This window comes from Balaenoptera borealis (assembly GCF_965194805.1).
Source record: "Balaenoptera borealis genome assembly, chromosome: 9".
NCBI classification, from domain to species: domain Eukaryota; kingdom Metazoa; phylum Chordata; class Mammalia; order Artiodactyla; family Balaenopteridae; genus Balaenoptera; species Balaenoptera borealis.
The window spans coordinates 71,328,683-71,353,858 of record NC_138873.1 but is presented as its reverse complement, the minus strand read 5'-3'; the positions used below and the strand labels follow the sequence as shown (position 1 = coordinate 71,353,858).

The 25,176-nt window shown below is 40.7% G+C and overlaps 1 long non-coding RNA gene and 1 pseudogene across 2 annotated transcripts in view; one reads left to right on the top strand and one right to left on the bottom strand.

The window, feature by feature from the left end:
• LOC309635150 overlaps positions 1 to 25,176 on the bottom strand; it is a 356,917-nt gene that overhangs the window by 127,481 nt on the left and 204,260 nt on the right. The gene's annotated exons all lie outside the window — the stretch shown is intronic.
• LOC309635127 (poly(A) polymerase alpha pseudogene) lies at positions 7,922 to 17,964 on the top strand (annotated as a pseudogene). Its single transcript has one exon. The product of its transcript is annotated as a poly(A) polymerase alpha pseudogene (transcript).

Here is a 25,176-nt window from a genome sequence, read left to right as displayed (position 1 = left end):
GATGCCCATTGAAACTCTGAGGGGAGGTCTCTGCTGGTTGGGAGGAAGAGAGAATGCTTCATGGAGCAGTAATCATTTGGAAAGTGGTAGATTTCATATGTAAACACAGAAGAAAGTCAATACATTATGAAGATAAATTATATATAGAATTTTTGACTCATTACACATCCTTTAAAATTTTTAAATCCAAAATGATTTATTTTAGTTTTACTACAATGAAAGGAAGTGGACCAAATAGAATATTTATTATCAGAGGGAAACTGGCATCTGAATTCCAGTGAGGCCCATTTCCTCCACAAAGAATAGGGAAGAAATAGAGAATCCAAGGATTCCACAAACTATTAATTGATACTGTTCTTTAATGTTTCCTTGGAGGAAACCAAGGTTTCTAGATGCTATGTTCCTCATCTAATCTCTGAGTCACACATCCTGGGATGGCTGAGCCAGCACTAGGATCCAGGGATGTGGACTCCCAGCTCCATGCTCTTTCCATCACTCAATGTTACTTTCCCAAGGGCTGCTAAGCAAATTTATTAAGGGCAAGGATTCCAAGCCCAACAGGTGCAGAAAAGTGAGAGGATCCTTCACCTGTCACATTGAGTTGATGAACTTTTTCCTGCACGTCTGTGAGACTGAGGAATTCATTCAACATTCATTCATTCAACAAGTGTGTACACAGTGGCCCTGATGTACCTGGCATTATACTAAACACCAGGGACCTAGCAGGGAATGAGCCAGACCCTTGGAAACATGCCTGTCCAGACATCGACGTTTCCTGCTTGACATGGAGAGGTGTGGGTGGGAACAACCAGGTGTTGATCTGGCTCCAGGGAAAATGAGGGGAGTTCAAATGTTCCATTGCAACCCTCCCTGCTCCGTGCAGATCTCCATTTTCTCATCAATGATCTGGAAACCCCATTAAAACATGCAAATGATATTCCCATACAAAGGTAGAAAACCATGCCCTCTGCTACCCGCCTCTCTGCAGCCCACTAGCTTATCTCTCTCACAGTTCACAGTCACTCTGACCGTTGTCCAAGAGCAACAGATCTTCCAATGACAAATTGTTTGCTTGTCTCCAGACCTTAGGCTGTCAGTTTTGGTCAGTGACTTTATCACATTTTCTCAGCTCTTCAGTGCACCTTTAATGAGGTGAAAACTCATAAAACTGCGGGAACTTCAAAGAATACGAGAAGGAGACCTTCAAGATGGCAGAAGAGTAAGACGTGGAGATCGCCTTCCTCCCCACAAATACATCAGAAAAACACCTACATGTGGAACAACTCCTACAGAACACCTACTGAACGTGGGCAGAAGACCTCAGACTTCCCAAAAGGCAAGAAACTCCCCACGTACCTGGGTAGGGAAAAAGAAAAAAGAAAAAACAGAGACAAAAGAATAGGGATGGGACCTGCACCTCTGGGAGGGAGCTGTGAAGGAGGAAAGGTTGCCACACACTAGGAAGCCCCTTCGCAGGTGGAGACTGCGGGTGGTGGAGTGGGGAGCTTTGGAGTCACGGAGGACAGCGCAGCAACAGGAGTGCAGAGGACAAAGCGGAGAGATTCCCGCACAGAGGATCGGTGACGACCAGTACTCACCAGCCCGAGAGCCTTGTGTGCTCACCCACCGGGGCAGGCGGGGGCTGGGAGCTGAGGCTCGGGCTTTGGAGGTCAGATCCCAGGGAGAGGACTGGGGTTGGCGGCGTGAACACAGCCTGAAGGGGCTAGTGCGCCACAGCTAGCCGGTAGGGAGTCCGGGGAAAAAGTCTGGAGCTGCCAAAGAGGCAAGAGACTTTTCTTCCTCTTTGTTTCCTGGTGCGCAAGGAGAGGGGATTAAGAGCGCAGCTTAAAGGAGCTTCAGAGACGGGCGCAAGCTGTGGCTATCAGCGCGGACCCCAGAGACGGACATGAGATGCTAAGGCTGCTGCTGCAGCCACCAAGAAGCCTGTGTGCGAGCACAGGTCACTATCCACACCTGCCCTCCGGGAGCCTGTGCAGCCCGCCATTGCCAGGGTCCCGTGATCCAGGGACAGCTTCCCCGGGAGAACACACAGCATGCCTCAGGCTGCTGTAACGTCACGCCGGCCTCTGCCACCGGAGGCTCGCCCGGCATCCGTACCCCTCCCTCCCCCTGGCCTGAGTAAGCCAGAGCCCCCTAATCAGCCTCTCCTTTAACCCCGTCCTGTCTGGGCGGGAACAGATACCCTTAGGCAACCTACACACAGAGGCAGGGCCAAATCCAAAACTGAACCCTGGGAGCTGTGCGAACAAAGAAGAGAAAGGGAAATCTCTCCCAGCAGCCTCAGGAGCAGCGGATTAAATCTCCACAGTCAACTTGATGTACCCTGCATCTGTGGAATACCTGAATAGATCAAAAAATCATCCCAAAATTGAGGCGGTAGACATTGGGAGCAATGATATTTTTTTTTTTCCTTTTTCTCTTTTTGTGAGTGTGTATGTGTATGCTTCCGTGTGTGATTTTGTCTGTACAGTTTTGCTTTTACCATTTGTGCTGGGTTCTGCCTGTCCGTTTTTTGTTTTTTGTTTTTAGTATAGTTTTTAGCACTGGTTATCATTGGTGGATTTGTTTTTGGTTTTGTTGCTCTCTTCTTTCTTTCTCTTTCTTTTTTTCTTTTTTTAATTACTTTTTAATTTTTTTATTTTTAATAACTATTTTAAATTTTTATTTATATAACTTTATTCTATTTTATTTATTTTTGGTCTTTCTTTCTTGTTTTCTCCCTTTACTTCTCAGCCATGTGGCTAACAGGGTCTTGGTGCTCTGGCCTGGTGTCAGGCCTGTGCTTCTGAGGTGGCAGAGCTGAGCTCAGGACACTGGTCCACCAGAGACATTCCAGCTCCACGTAATATCAAATGGCAAAAGATCTCCCAGAGATCTCCATCTCAACACTAAGACCCAGCTCCACTCAACAACCAGCAAGCTACAGTGGTGGACACCCTATGCAAAAAAACTAGCAAGACAGGAACACAACCCCATCCATTAGCAGAAATCCGGCCTAAATTCATAATTAGGTCACAGACACCCCAAAACACACCACCGGACGCAGTCCTGCCCAACAGAAAGACAAGATCCAGCCTCATCCACCAAAACACAGGCAATAGTCCCTTCCACCAGGAAGCCTACACAATCCATTGAACCAACCTTAGCCACTGAGGACAGACACCAAAAATAATGTGAACTACGAACCTGCAGCCTGCAGAAAGGAGATCCCAAACACAGTAAGTTAAGCAAAATGAGAGGCAGAGAAACACACAGCTGATGAAGGAGCAAGGTGAAAACCCTCCAGACTAAACAAATGAAGAGGAAATATGCACTCTACCTGAAAAAGAATTCAGAGAATTGGTAGTAAAGATGATCCAAAATCTTGGAAATAGAATGGAGAAAATACAAGAAACATTTAACAAGGACCTAGAAGAACTAAAGAGCAAACAAACAATGATGAACAACACAATAAAAGAAATTAAAAATTCTCTAGAAGGAATCAATAGCAGAATAACTGAGGCAGAAGAACGGATAAGTGACCTGGAAGATAAAATAGTGGAAATAACTACTGCAGAGCAGAATAAAGAAAAAAAGAATAAAAAGAAGTGAAGACAGTCTCAGAGACCTCTGGGACAACATTAAACGCACCAACATTTGAATTATAGGGGTCCCAGAAGAAGAAGAGAAAAAGAAAAGGACTGAGAAAATATTTGAAGAGATTATAATTGAAGACTTCCCTAATATGGGCAAGGAAATAGTTAATCAATTCCAGGAAGCACAGAGAGTCCCATACAGGATAAATCCAAGGAACAACACGCCAAGACACATATTAATCAAACTATCAAAAATTAAATACAAAGAAAAAATATTAAAAACAGCAAGGGAAAAACAACAAATAACATACAAGGGAATCCCCATAAGGTTAACAGCTGATCTTTCAGCGTAAACTCTGCAAGTCAGAAGGGAGTGGCAGTACATATTGAAAGTGATGAAAGGGAAAAAACTACAACTAGGATTACTCTACCCAGCAAGGATCTCATTCAGATTTGACGGAGAAATTAAAAACTTTACAGACAAGCAAAAGCTAAGAGAATTCAGCACCACCAAACCAGCTTTACAACAAATGCTAAAGGAACTTCTCTAAGCAGGAAACACAAGAGAAGGAAAAGACCTACAAAAACAAGCCCAAAACAATTAATAAAATGGTAATAGGAACATACATTTCGATAATTACCTTCAATGTAAAAGGGATAAATGCTCCAACCAAAAGATATAGACTGGCTGAATGGATACAAAAACAAGACCCATATATATGCTGTCTACAAGGGAACCACTTCAGATCTAGGGACATACACAGAATGAAAGTGAGGGGATGGAAAAAGATATTCCATGCAAATGGAAATCAAAAGAAAGCTGGAGTAGCAATTCTCATATCAGACAAAATAGACTTTCAAACAAAGACTATTACAAGAGACAAAGAAGGACACTACATAATGATCAACCCAAGAAGAAGATATAATAATTGTAAATATTTATGCACCCAACATAGGAGCACCACAATACATAAGGTTAATACTATCAGCCATAAAAGGGGAAATCGACAGTAACACAATCATAGTAGGGAACTTTAACACCCCACTTTCACCAATGGACAGATCATCCAAAATGAAAATAAATAAGGAAACACAAGCTTTAAATGATACATTAAACAAGACGGACTTAATTGATAATTATAAGTCATTCCATCCAAAAACAACAGAATACACATTCTTCTCAAGTGCTCTTGGAACATTCTCAAAGATGGATCATAACTTGGGACACAAATCAAACTTTAGTAAATTTAAGAAAATTGAAATCGTATCAAGTATCTTTTCTGACCACAAAGCTATGAGACTAGATATCAATTACAGGAAAAGATCTGTAAAAAATACAAACACAAGGAGGCTAAACAATACACTAATTAATAACCAAGAGATCACTGAATAAATCAAAGAGGAAATCAAAAAATACCTAGAAACAAATGACAATGAAAACACGACGATCCAAAACCTATGGGTTGAAGCAAAAGTGGTTCTAAGAGGGAAGTTTATAGCAATACAATCCTACCTCAAGAAACAAGAAACACTGCAAATAAACAACCTAACTTTACACCTAATGCAATTAGAGGAAGAAGAACAAAAATAACCCAAACTTAGCACAAGGAAAGAAATCATAAAGATCAGATCAGAAATAAATGAAAAAGAAATGAAGGAAAGAAGAGCAAAAATCAATAAAACTAAAAGCTGGTTTTTTGAGAAGATAAAAAAATTTGATAAACCATTAGCCAGACTCATCAGGAAAAAAAAGGGAAAAGACTCAAATCAATAGAATTAGAAATGAAAAAGGAGAAGTAACAATGGACACTGCAAAAATACAAAGGATCATGAGAGATTACTAGGATCCACTATATGACAATAAAATGGACAACCTGGAAGAAATGGAAAAATTCTTAGAAAAGCACAACCTTACAAGACTGAACCAAGAAGAAATAGAAAATATACACTGATAAATCACAAGCACTGAAATTGAGACTGTGATTAAAAATCTTCCAACAAACAAAAGCCCAGGACCAGATGGCTCCACAGGCAAATTCTATCAAACATTTAGTGGAGAGTTAACATCTATCCTTCTCAAGCTCTTCCAAAAAATAGTAGAGTGAGGAACACTCCCAAACTCATTCTACAAGACCACCATCACCCTGACACCAAAACCAGACAAAGATGTCACAAAGAAAAAAAACTACAGGCCAATATCACTGATGAACATAGATGCAAAAATCCTCAACAAAATACTAGCAAACAGAATCCGACAGCACATTAAAATGATCATACATCATGATCAATTGGGGTTTATCCCAGGAATGCAAGGATTCGTCAATATACGCAAATCAATCAATGTGATACACCATATTAACAAATTGAAGGAGAAAAACCATATGATCATCTCAATAGATGCAGAAAAAGCTTTTTACAAAATTCAATACCCATTTATGATGAAAACCCTCCAGAAAGCAGGCATAGAGGGAACTTGCCTCAACATAATAAAGACCATATATGACAAACCCACAGCCAACATCATGATCAATGGTGAAAAACTGAAATCATTTCCTCTAGGATCAGGAACAGGACAAGGTTGCCCACTCTCACCACTATTATTTAACGTAGTTTTGGAAGTTTAAGCCACAGCAATCAGAGAAGAAAAAGAAATAAAATGAATCCAAACTGGAAAAGAAGAAATAAAGCTGTCACTGTTTGCAGATGACATGATACAATACATAGATAATCCTAAAGTCTCTACCAGAAAACTACTAGAGGTAATCAATGAATTTGGTAAAGTAGCAGGATACAAAATTAATGCACAGAAATCTCTTGCATTCCTATACACTAATGATGAAAAATCTGAAAGAGAAATTAAGGAAACCCTCCCATTTACCATTGCTACAAAAAGAATAAAATGCCTAAGAATAAACCTACCTAAGGAGACAAAAGACCTGTATGCAGAAAAATATAAGACACTGATGAAAGGAACTAAAGATGATACAAATAGATTGAGAGATATACCATGTTCTTGGATTGGATGAATCAACATTGTGAAAATGACTATACTACCCAAAGCAATCTACAGATTCAATGCAATCCCTATCAAACCAGCAATGGCATTTTTCACAGAACTAGAACAAAAAATTTCACAATTTATATGGAAACACAAAAGATGCCGAATAGCCAAAGCAATCTTTTTTTTTCTAGCAAATTGATATTTTTATTTGTATTAAAATCATATTACTCCATTTTCTCATTCAGCAAACAGTTTTTGAGATCTAAAGATAAAGTTAACTTTTTTAATTTTTAAAAATAACATTAACTTGGGATTTTACTTTTTTTTCTTTTTAAACATCTTTATTAGAGTATAATTGCATTACCATGGTGTGTTAGTTTCTGCTTTATAACAAAGTGAATCAGTTATACACATAAATATGTCCCCTTATCTCTTCCCTCTTGCATCTCCCTCCCTCCCACCCTCCCTATCCCACACTTCTAGGGGGTCACAAAGCACTGAGCTGATCTCCCTGTGCTATGTGACTGCTTCTCACTAGCTATCTATTTTACATTTGGTAGTGTATATATGTCCATGCCACTCTCTCACTTCGTCCCAGCTTACCCTTCCCCCTCCCTGTATCCTCAAGTCCATTATCTAGTAGGTCTGTGTCTTTATTCCTGTCTTGCCCCTACGTTCTTCATGACCTTTTTTTTTTAGATTCCATGCATATGTGTTAGCATACGGTATTTGTTTTTCTCTTTCTGACTTACTTCACTCTGTATGACAGACTCTAGGTCCATCCACTTCACTACAAATACCACCATTTCATTTCTTTTTATGGCTGAGTAATATTCCATTGTATATATGTGCCACATCTTCTTTATCCATTCATCTGTCGATGGACACTTAGGTTGCTTCCATGTCCTGGCTACTGTAAATAGAGCTGCAATGAACATTGTGGTACATGACTCTTTTTGAATTATGGTTTTCTCAGGGTATATGCCGAGTAGTGGGATTGCTGGGTCACATGGTAGTTCTATTTTTAGTTTTCTAAGGAACCTCCATACTGTTCTCCATAGTGGCTGTATCAATTTACATTCCTACCAAGAGTATAAGAGGGTTCCCTTTTCTCCACACACTCTCCAGCATTTATTGTTTGTAGATTTTTTGATGATGGCCATTCTGACTGGTGTGAGGTGATACCTCGTTGTAGTTTTGATTTGCATTTCTCTAAGATTAGTGATGTTGAGTATTCTTTTATATGTTTGTTCGCTGTCTGTATATCTTCTTTGGAGAAATGTCTATTTAGGTCCTCTGCCCATTGCTGGATTGGGTTGTTGTTTGTTTTTTTGATATTGAGCTGCATGAGTTGCTTGTAAATTTTGGAGATTAATCCTTGGTCAGTTGCTTCATTTGCAAATATTTTCTCCCATTCTGAGGATTGTCTTTTCCTCTTCTTTATGGTTTCCTTTCTGTGCAAAAGCTTTTAAGTTTCATTAGGTCCCATTTGTTTATTTTTGTTTTTACTTCCATTTCTCTAAGAGGTGGGTCAAAAAGGATCTTGCTGTGATTTATGTCATACAGTGTTCTGCCTATGTTTTCCTCTAAGAGTTTGATAGCGTCTGGCCTTACATTTAGGTCTTTAATACATTTTGAGTTTATTTTTGTGTATGGTGTTAGGGAGTGTTCTAATTTCATTCTTTAACATGTAGCTGTCCAGTTTTCCCAGCACCACTTATTGAAGAGTCTGTCTTTTCTCCACTGTATATTCCAGCCTCCTTTATCAAAGATAAGGTGACCATATGTGCCTGGGTTTATCTCTGGGCTTTCTACCCTGTTCCATTGATCTATATTTCTGTTTTTGTGCCAGTACCATACTATCTTCATTACTGTAGTTTTGTAGTATAGTCTGAAGTCAGGGCCCCTGATTCCTCCAGCTCCATTTTTCTTTCTCAAGATTGTTTTGGCTACTCGTGGTCTTTTGTGTTTCCATACAAATTGTGAAATTTTTTGTTCTAGTTCTGTGAAAAATACCATTGGTAGTTTGATAGCGATTGCACTGAATCTGTAGATTGCTTTGGGTAGTATAGTCATTTTCACAATGTTGATTCATCCAATCCAAGAACATGGTATATCTCTCCATCTATTTGCATCATCTTTAATTTCTTTCATCAATGTCTTATAATTTTCTGCATACGGGTCTTTTGTCTCCTTAGGTAGGTTTATTCCTAGATATCTTATTCTTTTTGTTGCAATGATAAATGGGAGTGTTTTCTTAATTTCACTTTCAGATTTTTCATCATTAGTGTATAGGAATGCTAGAGATTTCTGTGCCTTAATTTTGTATTCTGCTTCTTTACCAAATTCGTTGATTAGCTCTCGTAGTTTTCTGGTAGCATCTTTAGGATTATCTATGTATAGCATCATGTCATACGCAAACAGTGACAGCTTTACTTCTTTTCTGATTTGGATTTCTTTTATTTCTTTTTCTTCTCTGATTGCTGTGGCTAAAACTTCCAAAACTATGTTGAATTATAGTGGTGAGAGTGGGCAACCTTGTCTTGTTCCTCATCTTAGTGGAAATGGTTTCAGTTTTCACCATTGAGGGCAATGTTGGCTGTGGGTTTGTCATATATGGCCTTTTATTATGTTGAGTAAAGTTCCCTCTATGCCTACTTTCTGGACGTTTTTATCATAAATGGGTGTCGAATTTTGTCGAAAGCTTTCTCTGCATCTATTGAGATGATCATATGGTTTTTCTCCTTCAATTTGTTAATATGGTGTATCACATTGATTGATTTGCATATATTGCGTATATTGAAGAATCCTTGCATTCCTCAGATAAACCCCACTTGATCATGGTGTATGATAATCTGTGTTGTTGGATTCTGTTTGCTAGTATTCTGTTGAGGATTTTTGCATCTACGTTCATCAGTGATACTGGCCTGTAGTTTTCTTTCTTTGTAACATCTTTTTCTGGTTTTGGTATCAGTGTGATGGTGACCTCATAGAATGAGTTTGGGAATGTTCTTCCCTCTGCTATATTTTGGAAGAGTTTGAGAAGGATAGGTGTTAGCTCTTCTCTAAATGTTTGATAGAATTAGCCTGTGAAGCCATCTTGTGCTGGGCTTTGTTTGTTGGAAGATTTTTAATCACAGTTTCAATTTCAGTGCTTGTGATTCATCTGTTCATATTTTCTGTTTCTTCCTGGTTCAGTTTTGGAATGTTATGCATTTCTAAGAATTTGTCCATTTCTTCCAGGTTGTCCATTTTATTGTCATATAGTTGCTCCTAGTAATCTCTCATGATCCTTTATATTTCTGCAGTGTCCGTTGTTACTTCTCCTTTTTCATTTCTAATTCTATTGATTTGAGTCTTTTCCCTTTTTTTCCTGATGAGTCTGGCTAATGGTTTATCAAATTTTTTTATCTTCTCTAAAAACCAGCTTTTAGTTTTATTGATCTTTGCTCTTCTTTCCTTCATTTCTTTTTCATTTATTTCTGATCTGATCTTTATGATTTCTTTCCTTCTGCTAACTTTTGGGGTTTTTTTTTTCTTCTTTCTCTAATTCCTTGAGGTGTAAAGTAAGGTTGTTTATTTGAGATGTTTCTTGTTTCTTAAGGTAGGATTGTATTGCTATAAACGTGCCTCTTAGAACTGCTTTTGCTGCATTCCATAGGTTTTGGGTCCTCGTGTTTTCATTGTCATTTGTTTCTAGGTATTTTTTGATATCCTCTTTGATTTCTTCAGCGATCTCTTGGTTATTAAGTAGTGTATTGTTTAGCCTCCATGTGTTTGTATTTTTTACAGATTATTTCCTGTAATTGATATCTAGTCTCATAGAGCTGTGGTCAGAAAAGATACTTGATACGATTTCAATTTTCTTAAATTCACCAAGGCTTGATTTGTGCCCCAAGATATGGTCTATCCTGGAGAATGTACCGTGAGCACTTGAGAAGAATGTGTATTCTGTTGTTTTTCGATGGAATGTCCTATAAATATCTAATGAAGTCCATCTTGTTTAACGTATCATTTAAAGCTTGTGTTTCCTTATTTATTTTCATTTTGGATGATCTGTCCATTGGTGAAAGCAGGGTGTTAAAGTCCCCTACTATGATTTTGTTACTGTTGATTTCCCCTTTTATGGCTGTTAGTGTTTGCCTTATGTATTGAGTTTCTCCTATGTTGGGTGCATAAATATTTACTATTGTTATAATTTCTTCTTTTTTTTTAATAAATTTATTTATTTATTTATTTTTGGCTGCATTGGGTCTTCATTGGTGCACGTGGGCTTTCTCTAGTTGTGGCAATCGGGGGCTACTCTTCATTGTGATGCGTGTGCTTCTCATTGCAGTGGCTTCTCTTGTTGCAGAGCATGGGCTCTAGGCATGCGGGTTTCAGTAGTTGTGGCACGTGGGCTCAATAATTGTGGCATGCAGGCTCTAGAGCGCAGGCTCAGTAGTTGTGGCACACGGGCTTAGTTGCTCCGTGGCATGTGGGATCTTCCCGGACCAGGGCTTGAACCCGTGTCCCCTGCATTGGCAGGCAGATTCTTAACCACTGCACCACCAAGGAAGTTCCGTTATATCTTCTTCTTGGGTTGATCCCTTGATCATTATGTAGTGTCCTTCTTTGTCTTTTGTAAGTCTTTGTTTTAAAGTCTCTTTTACTTTCTTCACTCTAAGCCAGTTGGCCTCTTTTCTCTTCTCTGAACATGTCAGGGCTTCTTCTGCCTCAGGGCCTTTGCACTTGTTGTTCTGATGCTTGACTCTCTTGCTCCCCATATTTACGTGGTTCTCATACCTCTTCAAGGTCTTTACTCAAGTATCTTCTTCTTAACATTTGTTTCTGGTCTCCCTATTTACAACTGCAACATTCCATCTTCCCCCAACATTCTCCATACTTTATGACTACCTTATTTTTTTCTATAGCTATCACCACCATCTGAGAGACTATTTTATTTACATAGTTTGTTAATATTCTGCCTTCCCCTCTAGAATGAAGGCTATGCAAGAGCAGGATTTTTTTTGTCCATATTGTTCTTCATGTATCCCCACTACCTTGAGTAACATTTGCTGAGTAAATTAATATTCCACGATTTTTATATCAATGTCTTATTCAAAAAATTCTAAAATTATAATCTTTGAAAAAAGGTACAAAACAGCTGAAACAATTTACAACCTTACAAGTCTCCCTCATACTCGAGATATGATTTGAAGGTATCACTGGTAAGCATCAGTTATAGTGACCACTACATATTTACAAGAGAACCTATTGAACCAAAGACTAATGGTTTCAAAAACTTGGACTAAGAATGCTTAGACTAAGAATGCAGGAAATTACAAGTTGAAGTGCAGTGTTATCCTGGACTAAAAGTAAGAGAAGTTGGCAAAATAAATGTACATAATTCCCAGAAAAAGATTTCCTGGAAAAATAGTGAAAAGTGTAAGTATGATTTTTCAAACCAAATTTAACTCTACAAGTTTAAGCCAATTTTCTTACAATGTGTTTAGTGAATTTAGGTTACTAAAAGGGACTCTGCTGGCCAGAGGGAGTGCAGTTTCCCATCAGAAATGGGCTACCTCATGGCTATGGGGTGGCCCCACAGCTACCATGCCTCACTTGCTAACCCAGCACTCAGTGGTGCCAGGCTTTGGTTTATATGAAGAAAACTGAGAGGAAAGAGAACATATGAGCACAGAGAAGTTTCGGAGAGAATGTTGAATTGGAGTCTCCACAGTGATCAGATGAGAGAACAGAAATACATTTTACATTGACTGTCAATTCTTGGTGACTCTAGCCCAGGAGTCCCTCTGTAATTCCCCACAACTGATGTAGGAGCTCCTTATTGTTCAAATGCTACTCCATGAGTCACTGGGCAGGGACAGCAGACCCAATAATGTGGGCTTTTGAAGAACAAGTAAAGTTAGAAGGTTTTGCTGGAAGAAAAGATAACTAGTGGATAAAAAGAAGTTTTGGTTTTGGCCTGTCCATGATGGAAACCATGGTTTGCCTGTGCAGTTTATCCCCAAATTATGAATTTTCAGTGGTTAATAGATTACTAAGTGACACCAGAGGTAACATGGATTCATTACAGTCCACACTGCACAAGGACACCTCCGCTTAGACATCTAAAAGCCATCTCAAAATTAAATTCAAAACTGAACTCCGGATCTTTTCACCAAAACCAATCTTTCCAGCTCAGCTGATTGCAACTTCTTTCTTCCAGTTGCTCAGGCCTGAAGTCTTGGAGTCATTTATCTCAGTCCATTTGGGCTGCTATAACAAAATACCACAGAGTGGGTATCTTATAAACAACAGGAATTTATTGCTCACACTTCTGGAGGCTGGAAGTCCAAGATCATGGTGCCAGCATAGTTGGGTAGGGTCCTCTTTCTGGTTCATAGCTGGAGCCTTCTCACTGCATCCTCGTCTGGCAGAAGGGGCTAGGGATCTCCCTGGACCCTCAGTTACAAGGCACTAATCCTGTTCATGAGGGCTCCACCCTCATGACCTAAGCACCTCCCAAATGCCCCACCTTCTAATACCATCACATTAGGCATTAGAATTTCAACATATAAATTTTAGGGGGACACAAACATTCAGATCATACCATCATCCTTGATGATTTTTTTCTCTCATAGCCAGTTTTTCAGGGAATCATTAGCTCTACCCTCAAAGCACATTTGGAATTAGATTACTTTTCACTATCCCACTGTTCCCACTCTGGTCCTCATCATCTGTGCTCCTGTCTCCCATCTGGTCTCCCTCCTCTATCTCCCATTTAATGGGCTGAATTGTGTCTCCCCAAAATACACGTTCAAGTTCTGATACCCAGTACCTGTGAATATGACCTTCTTTGGAATTAAGGTCTTGGCAAAAGTAATTAACATGTAAATTAAGATGATGTCATACTGGATTAGGGTAGGCCCTAAATCTAACTACTGGTGTCTTTATAAGGAAAGAAGAAGACACATAGAAACAAAGGAACACATAGAAAAGAAGGCCATGTGACAACCAGACAGAGATTGGAGTGATACAGCTACAAGCAGGGAACACCAAGGATTGGTAGCAGCCACCAGAAGCTCAGGAATGGCAAGAAAGAATTCTGCCCTAGAGACTTCAGAGGGAGGGTAACCCTGCCAACACCTAGATTTTCAACTTCTGGCCTCTAGAACTGAAAGTATAAGTTTTTGCTGTTTTAAGCTACCTGGTTTGTGGTACTTTGTTACAGAAAGCCTAGGAAATTTATATACCCACTGCAGTCTAGTCTCAACATGGCAACCAGAGGAGTTCCTTTAAAATATAAGGCAGATCATCCCACTTATTCACTCAAAAGTCTCCAGTGATTTCCCTCTCCTCCCAGAGAAAAAGCTGAGAGCCTTACAAAAGCCAGGAAGGTCCTACAGGACTGACTCCCCAGTGATGCCGATGACCTCATCACCTACTATCTCCAGCCACACTGGACTCCTTGTGTTCTTCCAACACTCCAAGCACATTCCTGCGGAAGGGCATTTGCACTGGCAGTCTCCTTGCCTAGAACATTCCTTTCCCAGATTTATGTATGACTAGCTGTCTCACTAGTTCAGTTAAATGCCAACTCCTCAGTAAGACCTAATATGGTTACCTAAAACTGCAAATCTCCCCCACCAGTTCCAAAGCTTCAGACTCTCCTTTATCCTGCTCTCCTTTTTCTATCTCTGAAAAACATTTATCACCTTCTAGTGTATCATACAATTTACTTAATTATCATGTCTATTTTATATTGCCCATCTCCCCCTACTAGAAAGTAAAGTTCATGAAAACAGGGATCTTTATCTATTTTAACTGATATATCCCCCCCCACACAAGGTGCCTGGCACATTATAGCTGTTCATTCAATATTTTTAGGATGAATGAATAGGAAAAGGCAACATGACACAGCAGATGTGAGGGTTTGCTAACCTCTGATCTCTGATATTCTTAATCCCATTTTTATTTAGATGAAGTTTTCAGTGGTTAGATAACGCCTTGAGGGTTCCAGCTAAAAGGCAGTATCCTCACTTTCTCATTTTTAGATAGGTATGCATAGAGTGTTACCCTTGGTGTCTTTTTCATCAAAAACTGCCACCAAAAATGAACGTAGAGGAAATTCCAAAAAAAGTAAACTCCAGCTACTACTACTTCCAAAATATCCTTGTTGAGGAACAAAATGTTGAAAGTACGAATTAAATGCTTCAAAGGTTCTAGTCATCTTCTCAAAATAAAGGCATCACACTCCTTTCCATCTTAGTAGAATGGGCTCACAGAGGCTCTATAATCTGTATAGTTAAAAATTACCAAATAGCTTAGGGGTGCAGATTAGAAGTTCTAGGCATTGGTGTCTATGAAATCATCATAGGCTAAAACACTTAATCCTTTGAGACTAAATCCAAATTGCAAACTACCCAGGAAAAAAAATGAGATCATATATCTGCTACTCAGATCATGTTCTTATCTGCCAAAAATGCCTCTGAGAAGAATGATGTGTGTGCGTGTGCACATACACAATACACACACACAAGCACACTCTCATTCCAGCAGCAAAATTACTTTGAAAACATTAATACATATTAATAAAAATGTAAAGACAACAGCTGTTTGAATTTCAGATAAACTGTGGACCATTTTTTACCATTTAAGTCATTGAGAGTGCTGTGCACATAATTGAACAGAAACATGGTCCAAAAAAAAATGCAAGTCGGCTAAAAAAGGAAGTTAAAAATTTGAGTTTAAAAAAATTTATCATAAATTATTAGTTATCTTGCCTGGTTGCTGAGGGAGATGCTCTGGTTAATATGTGTTCCATATGTGAATCAGTAATTTAGACTATCATAAAATACACTTAGTATTCTAAAAGAACGTCCCCTTTCTTTGATGAGGCAGTTAAAGATTTTTCAAAATATTTCTGGGCCTTATAGTCACCATGGTTAGCAAGAAATATCACTTAACTACAATTGTATGCAAGTGCCAGCTAATAGAATTCTGACAAATACCAGAAAGTTTACTATAGATGAAATTCAGGGTTACCCAGAGAGATATTTACCTTGTAAAGTAGCCCTTACAAGTTTTATTAATGTCAAGACTTGGACTGCTCTAAGTGCCCATCTAAATATTATACAACCCAGAGGAGAAGCACTTAAAGCCATGGGAGAGGGTGCAGGAGTGGGGTTGGACCCAGGGCTGAGGCAGGCACCCCGCTCCTTCCCACCTCAGTGGGTCATGCCCAGGGCAGCAGCAGCAGGGGAGTGACTGGACGGTGCCCGCGGAGGAGACGATGCCTTTTCCAGTTACAACGCAGGGATCACGACAAACACAGCTGCCACAGAAGCACTGTGGCATTACCTCTCCCAACAGCTTAGCAGCCCCCAAGGAGTCTGACTTACACAGGAAAGAACTGAGACTCTGAAGCCTTTGGGGGTTTTTGAAGAGGAAGAGGAACTGCAGCACAGAATTTTAATTTGGGGAAAATTAAATAACCTGGTAAAAGAGTGGATACAAGAAATCAGTGAAAGCAAGAATCTTCCACAGTCTGTAATTGATAATGTTGGGGGGAAAATTTTTACATTTGGATCTTATGGATTAAGAGTACATACAAAAGGTGCCGATATTGATGAGTTGTATGTTGCACCAAGACATGTTGATCGAAGTGACTTTTTCACCTCATTCTATGATAAGTTGAAATTACAGGAAAAAGTAAAAGATTTAAGAGCTGCTGAGGAGGCATTTGTACCAGGTATCAAACTGTGTTTTGCTGGGATAGAGATTAATATTTTGTTTGCAAGATTAGCACTGCAGACTATCCCAGAAGACTTGGACTTAAGAGATGACAGTCTGCTTAAAAATCTAGATATAAGATGCATAAGAAGTCTTAATGGTTGCAGGGTAACTGATGAATTTTTACATCTAGTACCAAACGTAGACAATTTCAGGTTAACCCTGAGAGCTATCAAACTGTGGGCCAAACACCACAACATCTATTCCAATATATTCGTTTCCTCGGTGTTTCCTGGGCTATGCCAGTAGCAAGAACTTGCCAGCTTTATCCAAATGCAATAGCGTCAACTCTTGTACATCAGTTTTTCTTGATATTTTCTAAATGGTATGTATTTAGATCATATTAAAATAAAATTGATTGTAGACACTGAAAAAATACATACATACATACATACATACAGCCCAGAGCAGCACTGCTCTAATTCTCTGTGGCATGTGGCCCCTAGGCTTCTGCTTTACACTTGTGCATGCTACTAGAAAAGGCAGCAATTGGAAACACATTCCCTCATAGCCAAAATCCTTCCCATCAAGTAATGACTGGAGAACCATTTCAGAGGCAAAGGCATGACAGTTAATGGGTGTTAAAAAATAAATCAAATGGGATGGAAACAAATGCACAATGTAAATGAACATATCCCTCAGATATCAGACTTTGAATAGGCACAAGCAAACAAAACTTTGGGTCTCAGCTCTTGAGCATGTCCCTTTCCTTCTCTGGGAGGCCACATACTGTCACTTCTGTGCTCAGACTCTTAGGATGACTCCCTTGTTAATGATAAGTGATCGCCCAAGTTAATGATGAGTGGTAAGTGCAGCCAACTCTATGGTCTGAGACACCACAAAATGCACACCTATCCCACTGAGGAGAGGACATCACTTATAACAGGTCAGCCTGATAAAACTCCATATCCAGTTCTCAAAGCTGCTCTGGGTTTGATAAATCCATGTTACTAGGATATAAAGAACATCCATGAGAGCAAGGACTTTATTTTACTCACTGCCATACCCATCTCCAAGAACAGTGCTTTGCATGTAGTAGGCACTTGAAAAATATTTATTGGATGGGTGAATGGCTAGTCTGTTCTACTGGAAACACCTGTACAGTGGTAAGAAGTTTGAGCCTATGTAGAAATGAAACTCCTCTAGTATCCAGTTAGCTTCCATAAAGCTCAGATTAATGTCAATGCTTCCAAGGCAGCAGTTCTAAAAACTCCATGCTGGTTGTATACTACTTTGGATTTTTTTTGTTCCAAGGAAATAGTTCTGATGAAGTCATGGACACTAGGATTTGCTCTGGGGACTAAAGGAACAGGCAAGTCTTAATACAAATGTACCAACCACAACAGCAGAATTCCAGAATGATAATATCAATAAATAGAAGAGGACTTTGGCAGGTTACCCTCCTGATGGCCCTCAGATTATATACAACAATGTCCCTGCTGGTCCAGTTTCTCTGAACAAATGGTTTTGCCTTTTCTCTATATCTTGCCTCACGGAGGTTCCTCTCCCTTCTGTCTGTGGTACAAATCTTGATTAGATCTCATTTGAGCTGTCACAATATCATCACAACTGCTCTCCTTACATCTAATCTCTCCTTACATCTAATCTCTCCTCCCTCCAGTTCATCTCTTATGCTTCCTCCTTTTAAAAACTCTCAGTTCATATTCCCAATATAATGAGATCCAAATACCTCAGCAGGACCCAGAAAGTCCTTCACAAACATGCCTGATCTCCTGACATTTCTTTCTACCCCAGATCCACCACGTTCTTGTGCCTGAATATATACACATATTGCTGTAGCTCTACTGCAGCTCCCTCTAGACCCCATGCCCTTTCCAGCTTCCCTGTCATTACTCATGGAATTTCCTGGGCCTATAATGCTTCCACATCTTGTCTACCTAGGGCATTCAGAGTTCAAATATTACATCTTTCCTGGATACCCCACTATCTACCATGCCCTCACCAGCACCCACCCTGTCTCCACAGCCTGACACAGAAACCCTCAGAGGCCACCTGACAAAACTGATCCCCCATCTGTGATCTCAGAGCATTTTTGACACCTCTAATGTGGTAGATTTTCTCCAAAAATGGTCACCAATAACCTCCCCCATCCCTTTATGTACATGCCACTCCTCTAGTGTATTTTGCACTCCTTGAATTTTGGCTGGCCTTGTGACTTGACTAGAATCCAGTAGAAGTAACCCTGTGCCAGCTCTGGGACTAAGCCTTAAAAGAAGACAGACACCACATAAAGAAGCATGGACGAGTTTACTATTTGACACAAGACCATGTGGAAGAGAACTAAGGAGCCCCCAAGCCATTCCAGCCACCCCAGCTGAGGCAGCAGACATGAGTGAAGCCATCTTGGGCATTCCAAGTTCCTAGTTCAATGCAGCCGAATGGGTGACCCCATTCAACACCATATGGCACAGACCCACCAGCTAATAACTGATAATTGTTGTTTCAAGGCAGTAAGTTATGGAGTAGGTTATTTCCCAGCAAGGTAACTGAAACGTTTCCTATGGAATATTATAGTTACATATTTGCATGTCTAATTCTCTGCAGCGGGCTAGATTTTCCAAAGGTGACTGCAGCAACATCTCCCATACTCTTCTGCGGTATCCTTGCTATTCTGCCTTCAAGAGGTAAAGTCCAATTCCTCTCCTCTTGAATCTGGGGTGTCCATAGTGACTTGCTTGTAGCCACAGAGTGTGGAAGAAGTAACAGTGCATGACTTCCAAGGATAGTTCAAAAGAGCTCTTTCAGCGTCTAACCTGGTCTCTTGGAAAGCTCTCTCTTTGGATGCCCCTCTTAGGTGTTCCTTTTTGGGGGCAGCTTCCATGCTAGAAGAAACTAAAGCCACATGGAGAGGCCATGTGTAGATGCTCCAATCGACAGCTCCGGCTGAGCCTGCACTTTGAGTTATCCCAACCCAGACACCACATATGGGAGTAAGGAAACCTCTGGATGATTCCAGCCTCAGCCACTCAAGTCTCTTCCAGCTACTGGAATGTTCCCAGCCGAGTTCCCAGATATTGTGGGGCATAGAGAAGCCTACTCCATCATGCCCGGTCTGATTTTCTGAGCCACAGAATCTGTGAGCAAAATAAAACGGTTGTGGTTTTATGTCACTCAGTCTAGGGCAGTTTGTTACCCAAAAACAGGTAACTGGAGCACCTCTCAAACAGACTCTGGGCTCCCTGGAAAGTGGGGAAACATTCAGTCATCATTGTATCCCTAGTTTATAGTATGAGACCTAGAGGCACAAAAGAGGCTCTCACCAAATATTTATTGAGTGCAATTGAAAGGTTGGAATGTCTGCTATCTTTTTTTTTAATGTTCAGCTTTATGGAATTCTGGAAATCTACACATTTGGACCAAAAATAACAGAGAAAATATATCTATGCATTAGGTTTATCATGCTATGTTTTGAGGATTCTTACAGAAATGGCTCTTTACTTTTCCTTTCTTCATGGTATGAAATCCTATGGGAGGAGTTGGACCTGGTATTGCGAAGCAAAGTGAAATAGCACAAAATAGAGGAAAGTATTCAGTAAAAAGGAAAATCAATCCAATTCAGTTAAGTGCAAGTCATCTGTTCCCTTTTCCAATCAAAGTGTCTATCCTGTGTTCCTCTGTTCCATTTTACACAAGGGAAAAAATTTCTAAATGCCCTGTGTGCCCATGATTTTCCTCTCCTACCAAATCAAAAGTCAATACCCAAATGCTACTCAATATAACTCTGTAATTTCTTTGGCTCAGTAAGATGTCTGTAACATTGAAAAGTTCTTTTAAAAAGTGTATCTTAGAGACCCAACAAGTGGTGATGTGTTTCCCTGGTAGCACACTAATGTCTTCATTTTCTGGCTTTGTCAAGGAAAGAGATGCTCAGAGTAAGTGAATTTTCCAGATAGCCTCCCCCAACTCAGAAGACCTTACTTAGAAAGTCTATGAACTCTGCCACCACAGGGAACTGGTCACCCCTGCAGTACCTTGGGCTGAATGAATAAGGCCTGGCCAACCCTTGTGTGTCAGCAAATGCTGGGCTATAGCAGTTTCCAATCCTAAATTGCATAAAGGCTGAGGGTTGTGCACGCAAACCCTTAGCACCCCCTGGAGCAAACCCATCAGTGACTAAGATTCCTCCACAGAAAGTGGCAGGTACAAAGCAAAATCCACATTTAATAACCTTACTCTTGAGTTTTAACACTATTTATTTACAGACACTAGAATGGTGGAGAACTGGTCCCACCGCTCAAGGCTTCAGGCTCCTTTTAACCCTTGGCAGCCCAACAATGGAAGGGTCAAAGCTTTCTAGCCACACTGATCCAGATCCTGTCAAAGGTACTATATCTGAGTCCCCTGAGATGAACAAAAAAGATTTATTCTCCCCTGTACAGACCTGATGTTTCTACTTTCACCATGATTCACTCAGTCAAGGTTCTTACTGACACCATTAAATGCTTAGTTTCCAACTTGATTTGACTTGATTAATTTATTCACTCACATATTCATCCGTGCAGGATTTATTCAACACTCACTATGTGCCAGGCCCAGATTAGACGCTGAAAATAGAAAGATGAACAAGACTCGCTCTCTCATCTTAGGAAACTCACCAGCTAGTAAGGATGGGAGACAAGTAAACAAATGATTGGAATATTCCACAACAAACTACAGGCTGGGGGCTCTATCCGACCAGCTGCCAATTTTTGTATATAACATTGTATAGGAACCCAGACACATTCATTTGCTTATATATCAACTATGGTGGATTTCAAACTGCAATAGCAGATCTAAGTCATTGCATTGAAGATGCTATTGCCTGCAAGGCCAAAAATATTTGCTATCTGGCCCTTTACCGAAAAGGTCTGCTGACTGCATGATAACAGAGATCTGTTCCATATGCAACAGTTCACAGAGGCGGGGATGGGTTGCCAAGGAGCGCCTGCGCAGAGGGGAAGCATGGAGGATCAGCCAGGAATAAGGGCAAAGGCAGACGATAACAGGCAAAAGGGGAGGGGGGCTTCTGAGAATGGTTAGGTCATGGGGGGAGAACAAAGGTGCGGAGGGAGATGCAGCTGAGAAGGGAGAAAGTGCAGGTCTCCGCAGGCCATGAGGGGGCTGTGTTGGATTCTATCCTGTCAGCAGTGGAGGTTTTCTATAGGGTTTTAAACAGAAGAGGCAACAGAAAATAGATTGAGAAGAGATGAGCAGAAAAACCAATGAAGATTGCATTGCATTGGTCTAAGCCAGAGATAATGACTCAGAAATAAAAAAGGCAGTGGCAGCTGGATGGAGAGGAGGATTCAAAGGTCTCGAAGATAACAAATTAACCAACGTCAACGTATCACATACATTCAGAGAACACTCTATGTGGTGTAATAACTGCGGTGTCTGAGTAATAACTGCTCTGTTCTAATCCATCCCTGAAAGGCTCAGACAAGGACCATCCTGTACCTGTGGGGCTCAAAGAGGAAAACCTTTGGTCAGCCTTTTTAAAATAATTATAGCTAAATATTGTTCGATGGCCCCTGGTGAAATGAGTGGAACAGGTGACTAGATTGTTGACCACAGGACACTTTTACTCATTATTTGATCACTTCCCCCCCACCCCCGGCTTGCTTTTCCCTTGATGAGACCTGCAGAGCAGGGAGGTGGGTAGGACACTAGGTGGCAATGAGCACAGGCTTTGTATCCAGATTGACCTCAAGCAAGTCCTGAAACATTCACTTCATTGCTCTGTGCCCTTGGGCAAGCTCCTTAACCTTTTGAATCTCAGGATCCTCATCTGTAAAATGAAGATAAAATAGGGTAAGAATGGCCAAGTAGGTGACGTAGTGGTAGAAGAATTAGATAGGACAGCACAGGCAGAGTGCTTAGCTCAGGGCTATAGTTAGTCGAAGTGAACACCAGAATCCTTTAGATCTCAATCAACAGAGAAGCCTCAACCCACCTCAACCAAATAGGTGAGGTCCCATTTCTACTGGCACCTAACACAACTGAATAATTGAGGAGCTGAGTACACTTTTTCATGTCTGCTTTCCAAATAGAGTGAAGGCTCCAAGATGTCAAAGTCCATGACTCCACTGGCCTCCTTGGAGCCAGCACAGTGCCAGGATGTGGTAAGGGGCCAGACATCATATTTGTTGAACAAATAAGAGAGTGGGGAGAAGAGGGAGGAAGGAGGGGGAGGGGGAAGGAGAGGAAGAGAAGGAAAGACACAGAACCTCTCCCTGTTCTCCCTCTGCCTCTCAACATCACTGCCCCTAAACCTGGCTGTTCAGAAAGGGAGGAGGGTGGGGATTAAGTGGCTAGTGTGGATGACATGCATCTCTGATCCTTGAAGCCACCTCTTGAGGGTCCAAAGTATTCAGACCTTCTACCCAGCTGGGAGCAGCTTCCTTGGACTTCATTTAGCAACAGGCAGTGAATATCTCAAAAAAGGCAGACTTCCCCAGGCCTGGGAATGGAGGGACTGATTAACCAGAAATTCTGGCTGCCAAGGGCCAGGGACCAAGGCAAAGCAGGGCAGAGTAACACTGCAGCTCAAGGGACACAGTTCAGAAATTCATTAAAATCAAATCCTCTTATAAGCAACTTTATTTTTTATAAAATTTGGGCTTCTAGAAATCTCAGCGGGAGGCCTTGGATTTAGCAATCTGGGTTCATAGCAAATGTAGACTCTAAGGCAGAAAACTCAAATCTAATAATGCTTAAAGCACCAAAACAATTTTTAACCACTCTAATGGAAATCTTTCCAAAATATATTATGTGCCCCTAACTGTGATAAATAGAGTAAACATGCCACAACTTTTCTTGGTGACCAGAGTCACAATGTAGAGTGCTGGTGACTCCACCGAGTTATAGGCATTGTTGATTATTTCTCTAAGAGCCCAGACTTCTAAACTGTTCTAATCTGTAGGAGTTTTGACTCTCTTTCTTGACACTTCTCGTTAGGTGGCTACAATAGGCCTATTAAACTGTTGCACCTATACCAAAATGCACCCAGAATGTTCTACTTGATACTTCTATTTCTACTAACTGTAGCTGCCTCTATTTTCCTCTGCTGCTTCTCATGTTGCCATGGACCGTCTGTAATTCTTCCCATTCCTTGCACTACCCATCTGCCGCCCCTCCAATCTTTGGTTAAAACAAGGAGAAAGCTACAACTTTCCAGAATAAAGGAGAAAACCCACTATCATATGTCAAATTTCAGTTCCGGTCTCTAGAGTTATTGACACTGGTGTAAACTCACATTTATGTATAGAAACAGATGGTTGCCTATGGGACTATCTATAGATGTGTCTAGATACATGGGTCAGTATACACTCATATATATCAGCACGCCTGATATATATGAGTGCAGCAATGACATTCCAACAGCAACCAGCACACCTAGGACACAGATCATGGTTTCTAATAGTATTCTTCAGTAAAAGGAACCAGAGTTCTTTGGAGAAATGGTTGATTCTAGAGCTCAAAATATACAGTATGAGCCTGGAGTATCTTGTAGTGCTAGAAAGCAAGGAAACACGTAAAACTTTTAACCCCATAAAACAGGGGCATGTCAAAGGGACAGGGGAACCAACTGAAAGAGCTGATAGGCTGGGACCTGGGATCTGGGACCCTTTGCTGCAGTGCTTGCACCTGGACAAGCATCTGGTCCAGCAACAAAATACAAAGAAACTATAAAGGACTAAAAATTACTGTGTGCACTGCAGTTTGAGCAAATTCTGGACAATAAGATACAAAAAGACCAAAAAAACCCCCAAAAACACCCAACTGCCACTTCTGAAGAGCCAGGAGAAAAAGCAGGGTACTGCACATGCTCCCTGCACTCAACACCACCAAAGGGGTGGGCAAACCACCTAAGACACCCCTCTGGCCCAAACCCTGGACACACCTCTACCTTCACCCCATATAAGGAACCAGCTCACCTCCCACAGGGGAGTGAGCAAGGGAACCTGTTACTTGTTTTCACTTCCCCCTGCTGCGGCAGGGGCCACAATAAAGCCTTGCCTGAATTTCTTGACTGGCCTCTTATCAATTTCTATTGATTGGGGAAGGCCAAGAACCCTGGTCTACTGGTATCAGGGGGAAAGTAACTTTACAGAGGAGAAACATGACCTCAGCCAAGTGATCAAGATCAACGTCAACAGTGATGCTGATAATATGTACCCTTGATATGATGTGATAAGGATGGCCCATTCCCTCTGCAGTTTTCATCCCCAACACCCATAACCACAGTGGAATGATGAGAATCGCGTCAGACAAATCCTAATTGAGGAACAGTGTTCAAAACACCTCACCAGTATTCCTCAAAACTGTTGAGGTCATCAAAAACAAGGAAAGCCCAAAAAGTTCACATAGCCAAAAGGAGCCTAAGGACACATGATAACTAAATGACTAAATGTAATGTGGGATGCCTTGGATCCTGGAACAGAAAAGGGACATTAGGGAAGAAGCAAGGAAATTTAAATAAGCTGCTCACTTTAGTTAATAGTATTAATAATGTATCAATATTTGTCCATTCATGAAAACATATGTACTCATCTTACGTAAGATGTGAATAAAAGGGATAACTGGGCCTAGGGTATATGGGAACTCTCTGTACTATCTTGGCAATTTTTCTATAAATCTCAAACTGTTCTACAATGAATAGTTTTTTTTTAAGAAAAATTAAGTCACAGGCCTCCAGGCTTGGGAAGGGAGGGTGAAGGGCTCCACTCCCACAGACCCTGCTGTTCTGGGGATGGGGGCTTTTGCCCATCCAGGTACAACCCCTGCCCTCAAGGTGCTGGC